The sequence below is a fragment of the Triticum urartu genome, chromosome 5A, assembly GCF_056163025.1.
Source record: "Triticum urartu cultivar PI428250 chromosome 5A, HENAU_Tu73, whole genome shotgun sequence".
Taxonomy (NCBI): Eukaryota; Viridiplantae; Streptophyta; class Magnoliopsida; order Poales; family Poaceae; genus Triticum; species Triticum urartu.
The window spans coordinates 271,758,166-271,778,628 of NC_141877.1; positions in this window are offsets into that span (position 1 = coordinate 271,758,166).

Consider the following 20,463-nt stretch of genomic DNA (forward strand, 5'->3'; position numbering starts at 1 on the left):
ACGGATCATAACACATAATAGGAGACTTGCAAGATAGGATTAAGAACTCTCATATATTGATGAAAACATAATAGGTTCAGATCTGAAATCATGGCACTCGTGCCCTAGTGACAAGCATTAAGCAAGCAAAGTCATAGCAACATCAATCTCAGAACATAGTGGATACTAAGGATCAAACCCTAACAAAACTAACTCGATTACATGATAGATCTCATCCAACCCATCACCGTCCAGCAAGCCTACGATGGAATTACTCACGCACGGCGGTGAGCATCATGAAATTGGTGATGGAGGATGGTTGATGATGACGATGGCGACGGATTCCCCTCTCCGGAGCTCCGAACGGACTCCAGATCAGCCCTCCCGAGAGGTTTTAGGTCTTGGTGGCGGCTCCATATCGTAAAACGCGATGAATTCTTCTCTCTGATTTTTTCTCCCCGAAACCAAATATATAGAGTTGGAGTTGAGGTCGGAGGAGCTCCAGGGGTGCCACGAGGTAGGGGGGCACGCCCTAGGGGGCAGGTGCGCCCCCACCCTCGTGGACAGGTGGTGGGCCCCCTGGCCTTCATATTTTGCGAGGATTTTTTATATTTTCCGAAAAGTTGTTCCGTGAAGTTTTAGGTCATTTCGAGAACTTTTGTTTCTGCACATAAATAACACCATGGTAATTCTGCTGAAAACAGCGTCAGTCCGGGATAGTTCCATTCAAATCATGCAAGCTAGAGTCCAAAACAAGGACAAAAGTGTTTGGAAAAGTAGATACGACGGAGACGTATCAGTGGTCCCAATGCGCCATCACTTTCAACTCGGCGGATCAGCTCAAGTGCGCGGCCACCGTTGGGACCCTCCCTGTGATGTGTTCCCTAGTCATCAGCAATGTGCAGGTCACCAAGACCCTCATCGACAGCGGCGCATGGCTCAACGTCCTGTCCGTCGACACGTTCGACAACCTCCAAGTGCCATATGAGCAGCTCGTGCCCACCAAGCCTTTCTCAGGAGTGACCGACGGCTCCACCACACCGATAGGGCAGGTTCGCCTGCCTGTCACCTTCGGGGAGCGCAAGAACTACCGCACCGAGCTCATTGACTTCGACGTCGCGCACATCTGCATGCCGTACAATGCCATCCTCGGATAGCCGGCCCCGGCCAAGTTCATGGCACTCACTCATCACGGCTACAACGTTCTCAAGATGCCAGGAAGCGGAGGAATCATCACGGTCCCATGTGAAGAGAGGGATGCGGTGTGCTCCCTCGAGCGCGCCTTTCAAGCCGCAGCAATCGATGACCCCGACAACAGAAATGAAGGCCCTCTGGAGGCCATCCCCAAGAAGAAGAAGAAGCCGCGCCGCGCAGGACCTCAGGAGGACGGCGTCATGGCAAAAGCCACGTCAGGACCAGCGCCCGCTCCAGGGGCGTCTCCCTCCATCGCATAGGAAGGCGTGCCCGGCGCCCTCCTCTGGCAGGGCTCGGGGGCTCTCTTCTGGAGGGCCTCAGACCTTGCCAACCTCACAAGGGAGGTGCTTGGGCACCACTTGGAGGCATGCTTCGCGGCACGTGACCCTCAGGAGAGCACAGGGCAAGGAGTACCACCACGCAGGAGTTCATCACCAAGACCACCCAGGAACTGCAAGAAGCATGATGAGTACTGCAGCTCCATCAACACCACGCCGTCGTGCTGCTGCTGGAGCCATCTCCCTCAACCTCTCCTTCCCCCTTGCTGGATCAAGAAGAAGGAGACGTTACGCTAACCGTACGTGTGTTGAACGCGGAGGTGACGTCCGTTCGGCGCTAGGATCTCCGGTGATTTGGATCACGTCGAGTACGCCTTCCTCATCCCCGTTCTTTGAACGCTTCCGCGCGTGATCTACAAAGGTATGTAGATGCAATCCGATCACTCATTGCTAGATGAACTCCTAGATGGATCTTGGTGAAACCTTAGGAAAATTTTTGTTTTCTGCAACGTTCCCCAACAGTGGCATCATGAGCTAGGTCTATGCGTAGTTCTCTTGCACGAGTAGAACACAATTTGTTGTGGGCGTTCATGTTGTCAACTTTCTTGCCGCTACTAGTCTTATCTTGCTTCAACGGTATTGTGGGATGAAGCGGCCCGGACCAACCTTACACGTACGCTTACGTGAGACCGGTTCCACCGACTAACATGCACAAGTTGCATAAGGTGGCTGGCGGGTGTCTGTCTCTCCTACTTTAGTTGGAGCGGATTCGGTGAAAAGGGTCCTTATGAAGGGTAAATAGAAGTTGACAAATCACGTTGTGGCTTTCACGTAGGTAAGAAAACGTTCTTGCTAGAACCCTACTTCAGCCACGTAAAACTTGCAACAACAATTAGAGGACGTCTAACTTGTTTTTGCAGCAAGTGCTTTGTGATATGATATGGCCAAAGTTGTGATGAATGATGAATGATCTATATGTGATGTATGAGATGTTCATGCTATTGTAATAGGAATCACGACTTGCATGTCGATGAGTATGACAACCGGCAGGAGCCATAGGAGTTGTCTATATTTTTTGTATGACCTGCGTGTCATTGAGAAACGCCATGTAAATTACTTTACTTTATTGCTAAACACGTTAGCCATAGTAGTAGAAGTAATAGTTGGCGAGCAACTTCATGGAGACACAATGATGGAGATCATGATGATGGAGATCATGGTGTCATGCCGGTGACAAGATGATCATGGAGCCCCAAGATGGAGATCAAAGGAGCTATGTGATATTGGCCATATCATGTCACTATTATTATTTGATTGCATGTGATGTTTATCATGTTTTTGCATCTTGTTTGCTTAGAACGACGGTAGTAAATAAGATGATCCCTCATAATAATTTCAAGAAAGTGTTCCCCCTAACTGTGCACCGTTGCGACAGTTCGTTGTTTCGAAGCACCACGTGATGATCGGGTGTGATAGATTCTAACGTTCACATACAACGGGTGTAAGACAGATTTACACATGCAAAACACTTAGGTTGACTTGACGAGCCTAGCATGTACAGACATGGCCTCGGAACACAGAAGACCGAAAGGTCGAGCATGAGTCGTATAGAAGATACGATCAACATGAAGATGTTCACCGACGTTGACTAGTCCGTCTCACGTGATGATCGGACACGGCCTAGTTAACTCGGATCATGTTATACTTAGATGACTGGAGGGATGTCTATCTAAGTGGGAGTTCATTGAATAATTTGATTAGATGAACTTAATTATCATGAACTTAGTCTAAAATATTTACAATATGTCTTGTAGATCAAATGGCCAACGTAGTCCTCAACTTCAACGCGTTCCTAGAGAAAACCAAGCTGAAAGACGATGGCAGCAACTACACGGACTGGGTCCGGAACCTAAGGATCATCCTCATAGCTGCCAAGAAAGATTATGTCCTACAAGCACCGCTGGGTGACGCACCTGTTCTCCCTGCAGAACAAGACATTATGAACGCTTGGCAGGCACGTACCGATGACTACTCCCTCGTTCAGTGCGGCATGCTTTACAGCTTAGAGCCGGGGCTCCAAAAGCGTTTTGAGAGACACGAAGCATATGAGATGTTCGAAGAGCTGAAAATGGTTTTCCAAGCTCATGCCCGGGTCGAGAGATATGAAGTCTCCGACAAATTCTTCAGCTATAAGATGGAGGAAAATAGTTCTGTCAGTGAGCACATACTCACAATGTCTGGGTTACATAATCGCTTGACTCAGCTGGGAGTTAATCTCCTGGATGACGCGGTCATTGACAGAATCCTCCAGTCGCTTCCACCGAGCTACAAGAGCTTTGTGATGAACTTCAATATGCAGGGGATGGAAAAGACCATTCCTGAAGTATTTGCAATGCTGAAATCAGCAGAGGTAGAAGTCAAAAAAGAACATCAAGTGTTGATGGTGAATAAAACCACTAAGTTCAAGAAAGGCAAGGGTAAGAAAACCTTCAAGAAAGACGACAAGGGAGTTGCCGCGCCCGGCAAGCAAGCTGCCGGGAAGAAGCCAAAGAATGGACCTAAGCCCGAGACTCAGTGCTTTTATTGCAAGGAAAGTAGTCACTGGAAGCGGAACTGCCCCAAATACTTAGCGGACAAGAAGGCCGGCAAAACGAAAGGTATATGTGATATACATGTAATTGATGTGTACCTTACCAGTACTCGTAGTAGCTCCTGGGTATTTGATACCGGTGCAGTTGCTCACATTTGTAACTCAAAGCAGGAGCTGCGGAATAAGCGGAGACTGGCGAAGGACGAGGTGACGATGCGCGACGGGAATGGTTCCAAGGTCGATGTGATCGCCGTCGGCACGCTACCTCTACATTTACCTACGGGATTAGTTTTGAACCTCAATAATTGTTATTTAGTGCCATGTTTGAGCGTGAACATTGTATCAGGATCTCGTTTAATACGAGATGGCTACTCATTTAAATCCGAGAATAATGGTTGTTCTATTTATATGAGAGGTATGTTTTATGGTCATGCTCCGATGGTAAATGGTTTATTCTTAATGAATCTCGAGCGTAATGCTACACATATTCATAGTGTGAGTACCAAAAGATGTAAGATTGATAATGATAGTCCCACATACTTGTGGCACTGCCGCCTTGGTCACATAGGTGTCAAACGCATGAAGAAGCTCCATGCTGATGGACTTTTAGAGTCTCTTGATTACAAATCATTTGACACGTGCGAACCATGCCTCATGGGTAAAATGATCAAGACTCCGTTCTCAGGAACAATGGAGCGAGCGACCAACTTATTGGAAATCATACATACTGATGTGTGCGGTCCAATGAGTGTTGAGGCTCGCGGTGGCTATCGTTATGTTCTCACCCTCACTGATGACTTGAGTAGATATGGGTATGTCTACTTAATGAAACACAAGTCTGAGACCTTTGAAAAGTTCAAGGAATTTCAGAGTGAGGTTGAGAATCAACGTGACAGGAAAATCAAGTTCCTGTGATCAGATCGTGGGGGGGAATACTTGAGTCACGAGTTTGGCACGCACTTAAGAAAATGTGGAATAGTTTCACAGCTCACGCCGCCTGGAACACCTCAGCGTAATGGTGTGTCCGAACGTCGTAATCGCACTCTATTAGATATGGTGCGATCTATGATGTCTCTTGCCGATTTACCGCTATCTTTTTGGGGCTATGCTTTAGAGACTGCCGCATTCACTTTAAATAGGGCTCCGTCGAAATCCGTTGAGACGACACCGTTTGAATTATGGTTTGGGAAGAAACCTAAGCTGTCGTTTCTAAAAGTTTGGGGATGCGATGCTTATGTCAAGAAACTTCAACCTGAAAAGCTCGAACCCAAATCGGAAAAATGCGTCTTCATAGGATACCCTAAAGAAACTATTGGGTATACCTTCTACCTCAGATCCGAAGGCAAGATTTTTTTTGCCAAGAATGGATCCTTTATAGAGAAGGAGTTTCTCTCGAAAGAAGTAAGTGGGAGGAAAGTAGAACTTGATGAAGTATTACCTCTTGAACCGGAAAATGGCGCAGCTCAAGAAAATGTTCCTGAGGTGCCTGCACCGACTAGAGAGGAAGTTAATGATGATGATCAAGATACTTCTGATCAAGCTCCTACTGAAATTCGAAGGTCCACAAGGACACGTTCCGCACCAGAGTGGTACGGCAACCCTGTCTTGGAAGTTATGTTGTTAGACAACGGTGAACCTTCGAACTATGAAGAAGCGATGGCGGGCCCGGATTCCGACAAATGGCTAGAAGCCATGAAATCCAAAATAGGATCCATGTATGAAAACGAAGTATGGACTTTGACTGACTTGCCCGTAGAGCGGCGAGCCATAGAAAATAAATGGATCTTTAAGAAGAAGACAGACGCGGATGGTAATGTGACCATCTATAAAGCTCGGCTTGTCGCTAAGGGTTATCGACAAGTTCAAGGGGTTGACTACGATGAGACTTTCTCACCGGTAGCTAAGCTGAAGTCCGTCCGAATCATGTTAGCGATTGCCGCATTCTATGATTATGAAATATGGCAAATGGACGTCAAAACGGCATTCCTTAATGGTTTCCTTAAGGAAGAACTGTATATGATGCAGCCGGAAGGTTTTGTCGATCCTAAGTATGCTGACAAGGTGTGCAAGCTCCAACGCTCGATTTATGGGCTGGTGCAAGCATCTCGGAGTTGGAACATTCGCTTTGATGAGATGATCAAAGCGTTTGGGTTTACACAGACTTATGGAGAAGCCTGCGTTTACAAGAAAGTGAGTGGGAGCTCTGTAGCATTTCTCATATTATATGTAGATGACATACTTTTGATGGGAAATGATATAGAGCTTTTGGACAGCATCAAGGCCTACTTGAATAAGAGTTTTTCAATGAAGGACCTTGGAGAAGCTGCTTATATATTAGGCATCAAGATCTATAGAGACAGATCAAGACGCCTCATAGGTCTTTCACAAAGCACATACCTTGATAAGATATTGAAGAAGTTCAATATGGATCAGTCTAAGAAGGGGTTCTTGCCTGTGTTGCAAGGTGTGAAATTGAGCTCGGCTCAATGTCCGACCACGGTAGAAGATATAGAAGAGATGAGTGGCATCCCCTATGCCTCAGCCATAGGTTCTATTATGTATGCCATGCTATGTACCAGACCTGATGTAAACCTTGCCGTAAGTTTGGTAGGAAGGTACCAAAGTAATCCCGGCAAGGAACACTGGACAGCGGTCAAGAATATCCTGAAGTACCTGAAAAGGACTAAGGAAATGTTTCTCGTTTATGGAGGTGACAAAGAGCTCGTCGTAAAGGGTTACGTCGACGCTAGCTTCGACACAGATCTGGATGACTCTAAGTCACAAACCGGATACATGTATATTTTGAATGGTGGGGCAGTAAGCTGGTGCAGTTGCAAGCAGAGCGTCGTGGCAGGATCTACGTGTGAAGCAGAGTACATGGCAGCCTCGGAAGCAGCGCATGAAGCAATTTGGGTGAAGGAGTTCATCACCGACCTAGGAGTCATACCCAATGCGTCGGGGCCGATCAAGCTCTTCTATGACAACACTGGAGCTATTGCTCTTGCCAAGGAGCCCAGGTTTCACAAGAAGACAAGGCACATCAAGCGTCGCTTCAACTCCATTCGTGAAAATGTTCAAGATGGAGACATAGATATTTGTAAAGTGCACACGGACCTGAATGTAGCAGATCCGTTGACTAAACCTCTCCCTAGAGCAAAACATGATCAACACCAGAATTCCATGGGTGTTTGATTCATCACAATGTAACTAGATTATTGACTCTAGTGCAAGTGGGAGACTGTTGGAAATATGCCCTAGAGGCAATAATAAAAGCATTATTATTATATTTCCTTGTTCATGATAATTGTCTTTATTCATGCTATAATTGTGTTATCCGGAAATCGTAATACATGTGTGAATAATAGACACCAACATGTCCCTAGTAAGCCTCTAGTTGACTAGCTCGTTGATCAACAGATAGTCATGGTTTCCTGACTATGGACATTGGATGTCATTGATAACGAGATCACATCATTAGGAGAATGATGTGATGGACAAGACCCAATCCTAAACATAGCACAAGATCGTATAGTTCATTTGCTAGAGTTTTCCAATGTCAAGTATCTTTTCCTTAGACCATGAGATCGTGTAACTCCCGGATACCGTAGGAGTGCTTTGGGTGTACCAAACGTCACAACGTAACTGGGTGACTATAAAGGTATACTACGGGTATCTCCGGAAGTGTCTGTTGGGTTGACACGGATCAAGACTGGGATTTGTCACTCCATATGACGGAGAGGTATCACTGGGCCCACTCGGTAATGCATCATCATAATGAGCTCAAAGTGACCAAGTGTCTGGTCACGGGATCATGCATTATGGTACGAGTAAAGTGACTTGCCGGTAACGAGATTGAATGAGGTATTGGGATACCGACGATCGGATCTCGGGCGAGTAACATACCGATTGACAAAGGGAATTGTATACGGGGTTGCTTGAATCCTCGACATCATGGTTCATCCGATGAGATCATCGAGGAGCATGTGGGAGCCAACATGGGTATCCAAATCCCGCTGTTGGTTATTGACCGAAGAGCGATCTCGGTCATCTCTACATGTCTCCCGAACCCGTAGGGTCTACACACTTAAGGTTCGGTGACGCTAGGGTTGTAGGGATATGTATATGCAGTAACCCGAATGTTGTTCGGAGTCCCGGATGAGATCCCGGACGTCACAAGGAGTTCCGGAATGGTCCGGAGGTAAAGAATTATATATAGGAAGTGCTATTTCGGCCATCGGGACAAGTTTCGGGGTCACCGGTATTGTACCGGGACCACCGGAAGGGTCCCGGGGGTCCACCGGGTGGGGCCACCTATCCCGGAGGGCCCCATGGGCTGAAGTGGGAAGGGATCCAGCCCAAAGTGGGCTGGGACTACACTTCCCCCTAGGGCCCATGCGCCTAGGGTGGGGGAAACCCTAAAGGAAGAGTCCTAGGAGGGGAAGGCACCTCCTAGGTGCCTTGGGGAGGAGGGATTCCTCCCCTTGGCCGCACCCCCTAGGAGATTAGATCTCCTAGGGCCGGCGCCCCCCCCCCCCCTTGGCCCTCCTATATATAGTGGGGAGATGGAGGACTTCTAACCTTGATCTTTGGTGCCTCCCTCTCCCTCTCCAACACCTCCTCCTCCTCCATAGTGCTTGGCGAAGCCCTGCCAGAGTACTGCAGCTCCATCAACACCACGCCGTCGTGCTGCTGCTGGAGCCATCTCCCTCAACCTCTCCTTCCCCCTTTCTGGATCAAGAAGAAGGAGACGTTACGCTAACCGTACGTGTGTTGAACGCGGAGGTGCCGTCCGTTCGGCGCTAGGATCTCCGGTGATTTGGATCACGTCGAGTACGCCTTCCTTATCCCCGTTGTTTGAACGCTTCCGCGCATGATCTACAAAGGTATGTAGATGCAATCCGATCACTCGTTTCTAGATGAACTCCTAGATGGATCTTGGTGAAACCGTAGGAAAATTTTTGTTTTCTGCAACGTTCCCCAACACATGAAGCCTTGGACGAAATATACAAGATGCCACTTCATAATATTCGTTCATAGGCTATTCTAGGTGCTGCGTCACCTTATTAATGGGCCAGGCCCATGTAATTTCGAAATACTTAAGTATAGGCTATTTTTAGAGTCCGTATGTGTGGGGAAACAAGGGTTAGGGTTGGTTTCGGACCCCACCCTCAAGGGCCACGAAATTCCCCCCTCTTCCTCCATATATACAGCCCTTAGGGCGTCGTTTAGACTTTGGGTTTTGTTTAGATTAAAAGTTCGCCATAGCTGCAACGTCTCGTACTTCATTTGTGTCCAACGACCAGACCAAGACGTCACAGAACCCCACCCTTATCAATAAAGCTTTCATCTTATATTTGCAATATCCAGATTGCAATCTCAGTTTCTTGCTTGTTCTTCGTTTGCTTGCAGAAACAGACCCTCGTGGTCAGGTTGATCGTGCTCCGGCGTGGTCAATAACCCCTCGAAAGTTGGTTTAGCGATTGCTAAGGCGCGACGTCTCGCACGTTCATAGTCGGATCGTCAAGGTCGAATCCCCCAGAAACGATAGCCACCATCTCATCGAAACATCGGGACACCTTTGCCTCTATCAAGTGGTATCAGATTTCCAGGTTGCTCGGTGAGATTTTACAGTTTTTCATAGATTAGATCGAGTCTGTTCTTCATACCTACAGTCCACGAAAAAGCCACAAAAAATTAGGGTTAGTTCATCATATCCGAACCAATCTAAGCCTTAGCATAATCTTTTTAGGGTTTTTGCTTTGTTGAATTTGCGGTTGCATCGTCGTGTCAAGTTGTTGGTCTTAGCGTCTAGTCTTTTAGAGTTTCGAGTTCTGGTCATAAGTTGTCACGCCGCCGCCGCACCATCATCATCGCCTTGCCATCTACCACCATTGCTTATCCGCCACCGCTCTGAATCCGTATCCATATACCACCACCAATCTGTATCCATATACCACCACCGCTACCATATACCACCACCGCTGCCATATACCACAACCATATATCCACCACCAATCCGAGTTCTTCTCATATTAGGTTTGTTCTTGAGATCAATCTAAATTCCGATTCGTGTTTCCTTGCCTGCATAGGTCTCGGAAAAAAAAAGTCTGGAGACCCCCGGGCAGTTTTTAGGCCAAAATTTTCACAGGCAAATTTTTTTCCCTATCCTATTTTTAGGCTTTTCTGAGTCTTTTGAGCCACGTGCCATCATAGTGATTTTTTGTCGCACTTTTTCGTCGTCGCTGCCCTGATTTCCGAAAAAAAAGTGAAAAAAAATTCCGTGCCCATCCTATCGGTTTGACGAGGGAAGAGTTTTGAGACACTCGCCATTATAGTGATTTTTCGCAAAAAAAAAGGAGCGCAAAAAAAAGTAGCGAAAAAAAAGAGTTCCAGAGTGTGCTTTTCCCTTATTTACGTGCAGCGCCGTGATTTTGTTAGTGTTCTAGGCTCGCGTCTCTAGCACGGTCTAGCCTAGGACCAGCACAGTACCGTCGTTGAGCGTTTATTCAACTTTGCATTTCTGAATTGATTATTGCTGACCCTTTTTGCTACCATACTATAAGCCTTCCCAGCTCCACATACATCTACGTCGTGCGTTTGACTCTCCCTGGCAATCGCTCTATCCAAGCTTTTGAGAGTTTTGACTACAACGGTTGCCGATCACCGCCTGCTGCTGGGTAAGAACTGGTAAGAATTTGAGATCTGCTTGACGGATTTGTGACACCCGCCACCACCACCACTTGTTAGTAGTCTGTAGGATCATATTCTTGTGTGTTTCTATTGCTGCTAACCATGCCAGGATCACAAGCCGACGAGACTGACTGGGAGAACTTGACGAACAAGGAGCTTCATGATAAGTTTTAGCAAATGATGAGTGGATAGGTGCAAGATGTGCTAAACAGATTTGAAGAGGCCATGGAGAAGATAGATGGCATGGAAAAGACGTTTGAAACAAAGCTCGATAACAAGTTTGCTGAATTGCTTTCGCGTTTTCCACCACCACCACCGGCTGCTCCTGCCGCACCTCTGCAACAACAGCAACAACACCGACTACCTCCACGTCGGAAAACAGCCCTCCGCCGAGCGAGTCGTGTCCCTCTTCAGCCGGGCCAAACTACTGGTGCTGCTGTTGATACTTCTGTGGCTCCTACTGCTGATGTGGAGGAGGATGATTATGTGGGAGATTATGAGGATAAGGTTGATCAAAATTAGAACTACGTGCCACCACCAGCACAGCAACCACCAGGTCGTCCACATGCAAATAATGGCAATGGTAGGGCTCACCCTCAGGTACGAGATCATGACCATCTCCCTAAACTAAAATTGAATATTCCACCATTTGAGGGTAGATATGTTCCTGATATATATCTTACTTGGGAGTTAGAAACTGAACAACGATTTACATGTTTACAATATCCCGAGGAGAGACGTGTTCCTGCTACTGTTTGTGCATTCACTAGTTTTGCATGTGTTTGGTGGTCTGAGCATTGTCGATTATATCCTATTCCGGCTACTTGGGCTGCTTTGAAAACTGCTATGCGTACTCGTTGGGTTCCACCATATTATCAACGTGAATTACTTCAAAAATTGCAGCGCTTAAGACAGGGGGAAAATTCTGTAGAAGAATATTATCAGGAATTACAAACTGGCATGATTAGATGTGGTATTGTTGAGGAGAATGAAGCTATGCTTGCACGTTTTATGGGTGGATTAAATAGAGAGATTCAGACGATTCTAGAGTATAAGGAGTATACTAATATCACTCGTTTATTCCATCTTGCTTGTAAAGCTGAACGTGAAGTGCAGGATCGACAGGCATTAGCGCGGACTAACTTTTCTGCAGGCCGACCTTCATCATGGACACCACGTGCATCATCTACTTCCACACGTTCTGCTACACCGGCGCCTCCGTCGGCTGCCACCTCCAACCGTGATACAATAAAGCAGGCAAAATCACCACTATGTGCCAAGAGCACACCTTCTGGGCCTGCAAAGAGCTCTTCTTCATCCATGGCATCAACAGGGCAAACACATGATATTATTTGTCGACGTTGCAAGGGTGGAGGTCATTATGCGAGAGAATGCCCATCTAAGCGTGTGATGGATTTTACTGAGGATGGTGGGTATGAGTCCGCTAGTGACTATGATCAGGAGACTTTGGCTCTGATTACACGTGACGAACACGGTGGAGACGATTCTGATCATGAGACGCAATACATGGCTCCTGAAGATGCTGACAGGTATGAATGTTTAGTTGCTCAACGTGTTTTGAGTGTGCAGGTTACACAAGCTGAGCAAAATCAGAGGCATAATTTGTTCCATACAAAGGGAGTTGTGAAGGAACATTCTGTTCGCGTGATCATAGATGGAGGGAGTTGCAACAACTTGGCTAGCATGGAGATGGTGGAGAAGCTATCTCTCACCGCAAGACCACATCCACATCCTTACTACATCCAATGGTTCAACAACAGCGGCAAGGTTAAGGTAACACGTACTGTTCGTGTGCATTTTAGTATCTCTACATATGCTGATTATGTTGATTGTGATGTGGTACCTATGCAAGCATGTTCCTTATTACTTGGTAGACCATGGCAATTTGATAAAAATTCTGTACACCATGGTAGAAACAATCAGTATACTCTTGTTCATAATGATAAAAATATTACTTTTCTTCCTATGACTCCTGATTCCATTTTGAAAGATGATATTAATAGAGCTAATAAAGCAAAACAGGAGACAACTAAGAGTGAAAATCAGATTGTGGCAAAAGAATTTGAGCACCAAATGAAGCCTAATAATAAACCATCTACTGTTGTTTCTGAAATTAAATTGAAAAGTGCATGTTTACTTGCCACCAAATCTGATATTGATGAGCTAGATTTTAGCAAATCTGTTTGCTATGCTTTTGTGTGCAAAGAGGCATTATTTTCATTCGAGGACGTGCCTTCCTCTTTGCCCCCTGCTGTCACTAACATTTTGCAGGAGTTCGCTGACGTCTTTCCACAAGACGTGCCACCGGGATTACCACCTATTCGAGGGATTGAGCATCAAATTGACTTAATTCCCGGTGCTTCGCTACCCAACCATGCACCATACCGTACCAATCCAGAGGAGACGAAGGAGATTATGCGTCAAGTACAGGAGCTGCTCGACAAAGGTTATATACGCGAATCTCTTAGTCCTTGTGCTGTTCCTATTATACTAGTGCCTAAAAAGGATGGTACGTCGCGTATGTGTGTTGATTGTAGAGGCATTAATAATATTACTATTCGTTATCGTCATCCTATTCCTAGGCTTGATGATATGCTTGATGAATTGAGTGGCTCTACAATATTCTCCAAAGTTGATTTGCGTAGTGGATACCATCAAATTCGTATGAAATTGGGAGATGAATGGAAAACAGCATTTAAAACTAAGTTTGGTTTATATGAGTGGTTAGTCATGCCTTTTGGGTTAACTAATGCGCCTAGTACTTTTATGAGATTAATGAACGAAGTTTTACGTGCTTTCATTGGACGATTTGTGGTAGTCTATTTTGATGATATACTGATTTATAGCAAATCTTTGGAAGCACATTTGGAACATTTACGTGCTGTTTTTATCGCTCTACGTGATGCACATTTGTTTGGTAACCTTGGGAAGTGCACCTTTTGCACCGACCGAGTATCTTTTCTTGGCTATGTTGTTACTCCATAGGGAATTGAAGTTGATAAAGCCAAGATTGAAGCTATTGAGAGTTGGCCGCAGCCCAAAACGGTCACACAAGTGAGGAGTTTCCTTGGCCTCGCTGGTTTCTATAGGCGTTTTGTGAGAGATTTCAGCACCATTTCTGCACCTCTCAACGAGCTTACAAAGAAGGATGTGCCTTTTGTTTGGGGTACCGCACAGGAAGAAGCCTTCACGGTATTGAAAGATAAGTTGACACATGCTCCTTTACTCCAACTTCCTGATTTTAATAAGACTTTTGAGCTTGAATGTGATGCTAGTGGAATTGGATTAGGAGGTGTGTTATTACAAGATGGCAAACCTGTTGCATACTTTTCTGAAAAATTGAGTGGGCCTAGTCTAAACTATTCTACTTATGATAAAGAATTATATGCTCTTGTTCGGACTTTAGAAACATGGCAACATTATTTGTGGCCCAAAGAATTTGTTATACATTCTGATCATGAATCTTTGAAACACATTAAAAGTCACGCAAAACTGAACCGTAGACATGCTAAATGGGTTGAATTCATTGAGACTTTCCCTTATCTCATTAAACACAAGAAGGGTAAATAAAATGTTATTGCTGATGCATTGTCTCGTCGTTATACTATGCTTTCACAACTTGACTTTAAAATATTTGGTTTGGAGACCATCAAAGATCAATATGTGCATGATGCTAAATTTAAAGATATATTGCAGAATTGTAAAGAAGGTAGAACATGGAACAAGTTCGTCGTTAATGATGGATTTGTGTTTCGTTCTAACAAGCTATGCATTCCAGCTAGCTCCGTTCGTCTTTTGTTGTTGCAGGAGGCGCATGGAGGAGGACTAATGGGACACTTTGGCGTGAAGAAGACGGAGGATATACTTGCTACACATTTCTTTTGGCCAAAGATGAGACGGGATGTTGAGCGTTTTGTTGCTCGCTGCACTACATGTCAAAAAGCTAAGTCACGACTCAATCCTCATGGTTTATATATGCCTTTGCCTGTACCTAGTGTTCCTTGGGAGGATATATCTATGGACTTTGTTTTAGGTTTACCTCGAACAAAGAAGGGGAGGGATAGCATATTTGTTGTCGTGGATAGATTCTCGAAAATGGCACACTTTATACCATGTCATAAAAGCGATGATGCTGTTAATGTTGCTGATTTGTTCTTTCGTGAAATTATTCGCTTGCATGGTGTGCCAAATACTATTGTTTCAGATCGTGATACTAAATTTCTTAGCCACTTTTGGAGATGTTTATGGGCTAAGTTGGGGACTAAACTGCTTTTTAGTACTACTTGTCACCCCCAAACTGATGGACAAACTGAAGTAGTCAATAGAACATTGTCTACTCTGCTTAGGGCTGTTTTGAAGAATAATAAGAAAATGTGGGAAGAATGCTTGCCTCATATTGAATTTGCTTATAATCGTTCATTGCATTCTACTACTAAGATGTGCCCTTTTGAAATTGTGTATGGTTTCCTACCTCATGCACCTATTGATTTGTTGCCTCTTCCATCTTCGGAGAAGGTTAATTTTGATGCTAAAGAACGTTCTGAATTGATTTTAAAAATGCATGAGTTAACTAAGGAAAACATTGAGCGTATGAATGCTAAATATAAACTTGCTGGAGATAAGGGTAGAAAACATGTTGTGTTTGCACCTGGAGATCTTGTTTGGTTACATTTGCGTAAAGATAGATTTCCTAATTTGCGCAAATCAAAGCTAATGCCACGTGCTAATGGTCCTTTTAAGGTGTTAGAGAAAATAAATGATAATGCATATAAACTTGAGCTACTTGCAGATTTTGGGGTTAGTCCCACTTTTAACATTGCAGATTTGAAGACTTATTTGGGTGAGGAAGATGAGCTTCCGTCGAGGACGACTTCATTTCAAGAAGGGGAGGATGATGAGGAAATCAATACCATTGTTACACCCACAGCCCCTACTGTTACATATACTGGACCAATTACTAGAGCTCGCGCACGCCAATTAAATTACCAGGTACTTTCATTTCTTGTTAATGATTCTAATGTTCATGAGATTATGATGCTGCCTAAATTGGATACATTTGTTTTGCTTACAAATGAAGGGTCTAGCTTGGAGAAGGATGAACATTGGAGCAAGAACACGCATGGAGTTGATGGCATGCGCAAGGGGATCAAGAACGGAGTTACAAGTGATGATTTTAGGACTTTGAAGCCGCCATAAGGAGTGCATGAAGCCTTGGACGAAATATACAAGATGCCACTTCATAATATTCGTCCATAGGCTATTCTAGGTGCTGTGTCACCTTATTAATGGGCCAGGCCCATGTAATTTCGAAATACTTAAGTATAGGCTATTTTTAGAGTCCGTATGTGTGGGGAAACAAGGGTTAGGGTTGGTTTCGGACCCCACCCTCAAGGGCCACGAAATTCCCCCCTCTTCCTCCATATATACAGCCCTTAGGGCGTCGTTTAGACTTTGGGTTTTGTTTAGATTAAAAGTTCGCCATAGCTGCAACTTCTCGTACTTCCTTTGTGTCCAACGACCAGACCAAGACGTCACAGAACCCCACCTTGATCATCATCTTATATTCGCAATATCCAGATTGCAATCTCAGTTTCTTGCTTGTTCTTCATTTGCTTGCAGAAACAGACCCTCATGGTCAGGTTGATCGTGCTCCGGCGTGGTCAATAACCCCTCGGAAGTTGGTTTAGCGATTGCTAAGGCGCGACGTCTCGCACGTTCGTAGTCGGATCGTCAAGGTCGACTCCCCTAGAAACGATAGCCACCATCTCATCGAAACATCGGGACACCTTTGCCTCTATCAAAGCAAGAGCCATGTCTGGCGACAGCTGCCCACGGGGCGCAGCTCCGCATCCTGGCGAGGATGCTGGGCTGCGTGTCTACATCAACGTCCCAGGGCTCAACAAGGCCGCATCTCAGGAGCGTTTCTGGCCTTCGCGTGTGGGCCGCTGCGAGGGCCCACCGCATAGCTACGTTCGTATGCCTTTTGGCTTGCCAAGCGTGGCGTCGGCCTATCAGCGCAACATGCGACGTGTCCTGGCGGCTCAGGAAGCCAGGTACCATGCCGTTCTGGAGGAGATGGAGACGGTCTTCAGGGAACCTCCCGAGCCCCCAGAGCCTCCCGAGGCTCAGGGTTCTGGCGGCTCATGAGGAGTCATTCCATCAACGCACGCCTTCAGCTGCACCAACTCTACTTCGTCTACAGAACCAGGTAACATCTTCCAAGCTCGTTTAGCTGGGAGCGCCCATCGGGCTGCATTATTCCCAGGTTGCGTGGGTCCGTCCCTGCGGCATGTATCCCTTTTGCTTATGTATTTAGCTTACCTTGTTGGGGGCGCCCCTCGGGCTGCATCATCCCCAAGCCGCTCGGGCCGGACCCGGTGGCATGTATCTTCCTGCATTTATCCAAGTTGACCTGCTCTCCATGCTTAACCTACCAACTGCTGTCACCTGCTCGATTGCCGCCCACCACGGGTCTGTTCATCTTATGCGATTTGCTTGCACGTTAAAAGGGGGGCTCCTGAGCATCGCGGCTCAGGAGCTCTTACTGGCTCTCCAGCCCTCACCCCCTGGCCTTGACCACGGCATCGCGACCTGGCATACCAGCGGCGGCTGAGCTCGCTCGAGGGCCGGAACCTGAGAACGTAGAGTGCTTGCATCTAACCGCCTTGTAGGGACATATAGTCACCGAGACTCAAGACTAGGCACAACCCGCCTTGAGGTAGGGCCACGTGAGTCCCGCGCTGGCTCACGAGTGCCCAGATACACCTCACAGCCCTGTTGTGTAAGCCACATGTCAGGGCGGGGCTGTACACGCCCCGGGGGCTCCTCCCGGAGGGGGCCCCCATCCCACGCCCAAGTGGAAGCACCATGCTCCGTGTTGGCTGACGATACTGCCGAGGAGCGGCTATGCCCGTGCACAAGCGGAAGCACTATGCTCCGCGCTGGTGATAAACAACTGAGGGCGGCCCCACGGTCGTACCAACCTCAGGGAGCCCAGAGCTCAGCGCCCAGCCTCGCCACAACGCCTCCCCTCGGGAGAGCCGCACGAGGGGGCTGTGCTCGGGTCACGCCCGAGCACCCGAGCGCACGCCACCCAACCAAGTCCCCCGAACCTTGGCGTCGCGCGCCCCTCCCGAGGCCTCGGCGAGGGCAGGTATGGAAATTGTTTGCACGTCAAGGGGGACTCCTGAGCATCGCGACTCATGAGCCTAACTGTTCATGTAGCCCCTCACTCCTTGGTCCGTCCTGGTCTCCGATCGGCCCAATGGCGGTTGAGGTATGCGCGTGCCCGGGCTCTGCCGACGTAGAACATTAATCTATCCTCACAAACTCTCCTTATATGCTATTTGCGTGTCAGGGGGGACTCCTGAGCATCGCGACTCAGGAGCCTAACTGGTCACGTAGCCACTCACTCCTTGGTTCGTCCTGGTCTCCGGTCGGCCCAATGGCGGTTGAGGTATGCGCGGGGTCGGGCTCTGCCGACGCAGAACGCAAAGCAAATAGGAAGGAAATCGCCAAATCTCGAAGCAAATATTACAAGCATATTGTTCTCGCAATACCAAATGAAAAGTCTAAACGCCTCCATGAGGCCTGATACATGTCGCAGGAACGAAACGGGAAGAGTAGCCGCAGGTCACCCCTGGATATCGCCATCGCCCGCGGAAGGGGCTCCCTTGTGGGCAACGATGTTCTCACCTTCACCACCAGTCGCAGGACCCGCGGCGTCGCCAGCAGAGGATCGGAGACAAAGCCACGGAACCTCCCCAGCAAGGCCTCCACTTGACCTTGTACAGCCGCGGCGGCGGCTTCGCAATGATCTTCAGCCACAGGCTCCAGCGGCTCGTCAAGGTGAGCGCTGGGGTCGCGGAGGTGCAGATGGCTGAAGACGTGAGTCAGTGCGGCTGAAGACAGGACACGAGCTTCTGCCTCCGCCATGGGACCAAGGCCATCAACGACCTCCTCAAGCGCCTTCACCACGAGAGGAAGCAGTTGGGCGGGGCTGTCCTCGTCGGTGTCCAGCGGCCTCTCTAGGCCGGGCTCGTAGAGTGTCTTCAGCGCCTTGTGAGACCTCTTCTCGAGATCGGCGAAGGCCATGCGGTCTTCGTCCAGGACTCGCGCCTTGGCATCAAGATCGGCCTCCCTCGTCCCCATCTTCCGCTTCAACTCTTCCAACCGGTTGCGCTCGGCGGCCTGCTTCCTCCCCAGCTCCGCCAGCTCAGCATCACGGTTCTTGACGGCTTCCTCCCGGGCCTTCATCCCCTCCTCCTTCGGTTGGCGGCAGCGTACCTCTTCGGCGTGCTTGTCGCGCAGGCTCTACAACTCGCCCCCCAGCACTTGGCAACGGTCACGGGCGGCCTTGGCGTATTTCAGCGCCGCCTCATGATCGGCTGTAGCACTGGTGGCTCCTCGCTTCTCCTCCTCGGAAGCCGCAACAACCTGGCTCAGCGCTGCGCGAACCGCTAGGTCGGAGTGAAGCCAGCCAGAGGCCAGCTCGAGACGCCCGGCCACCAGGCGCGGGTCCGCGCTTAGGAGATCCGCCTGCAGCCGGGTCATCTCCGAAAGGGCACGCTCCAAGACAGCAGCAGGAGTAGAGGAACCAGGGAGTGGAGGTTCTGCGGAGGGAGGAAGCAGCACCGTCACCAGGGCTCGGGAGACCGCGGGTTCCGGAGCAACTGGGATCTCGTCAGTCGCGCCAAGCGCCGGCGCCTCTGGAGCCAGCGGGGCCATGGGGGCTGACTCCACGCGGCGATGTTCTTCTTGGCCCCGCGAGGACGACCGGGTTGGGGAGATGTGGGTGTTGCTGCCTCCTTTCCCTGCGGAGGGAGGCACGGCCGCCGTACCCTCCTTCCTCTTCTTCGCCGAAGATGCCGGCCTAATCAACCAAGGGCGAGCGTCAAGAAATAACAAGTACCGGCAGGGATAAAGCGAAGCTCGAAACACCTACCGGTCCACCGCGAAGTACTCCACCTTTCGCTTGTGGAGCTTGAGGCTTGACAACATCGGAACCTAAGGGGCGGGCGTTCGGGCTCCGGTGGCGCCAAGCGGTGCGGAGGCGGAACCGGATCCAGCCCTAGGAGGCGCCGGGGCGGAGGCGGCACCACGGACCACCAGCGACGACCTACCCTTCGTTGGGATGAGGGGTTGCTCCCTCTCCCCTTGGTAGGCGTCGGCTTCGGCATCACAGGAAGGGCGCGGAGAATCTCGGACTTGCTCAGAGGGGAGGTCTCCCCACCTCTTCTGCGGTCTTCTCCGAGTCCACCTCCTCCTCCCCCTCTCCGCGGGACTCGCCAAAAGACACCTCCTCCGGTTTCTGCGCCGTAGGAGCTCCCAAAAACACCGGCAGCACCAGCCCGCGCGCATCAAAAGTCGGCCTGGAGGCGACGAATTCCTATCGGTCCCTGCATTAGAACAGGGAATGAAGGCGCTAGGCGGATACTCCTGGTTGTCTCCGACTATGAGATGTAGGACGACGTCCAGTTCGTCGTCAGGCAGGTCCCCTGGCCTCAGGCAGGCCTTATTTTCCCCTCCTTCAAGCTCCCAGAAGGGGCGCGTGCGCGCCTGGAGTGGGGCAACCCGTAGCGTCAAGAACTCCCTCAGGAGCATCGCTCCCGTTATTTTGGCCGCCCTCGCATTGCCCGGCTTCAGGTCAGACATCATCTGTCCCAGCACTGACGATGCCCGCTCGTCGTCAAGCTCCGCCCTGGGCCACTC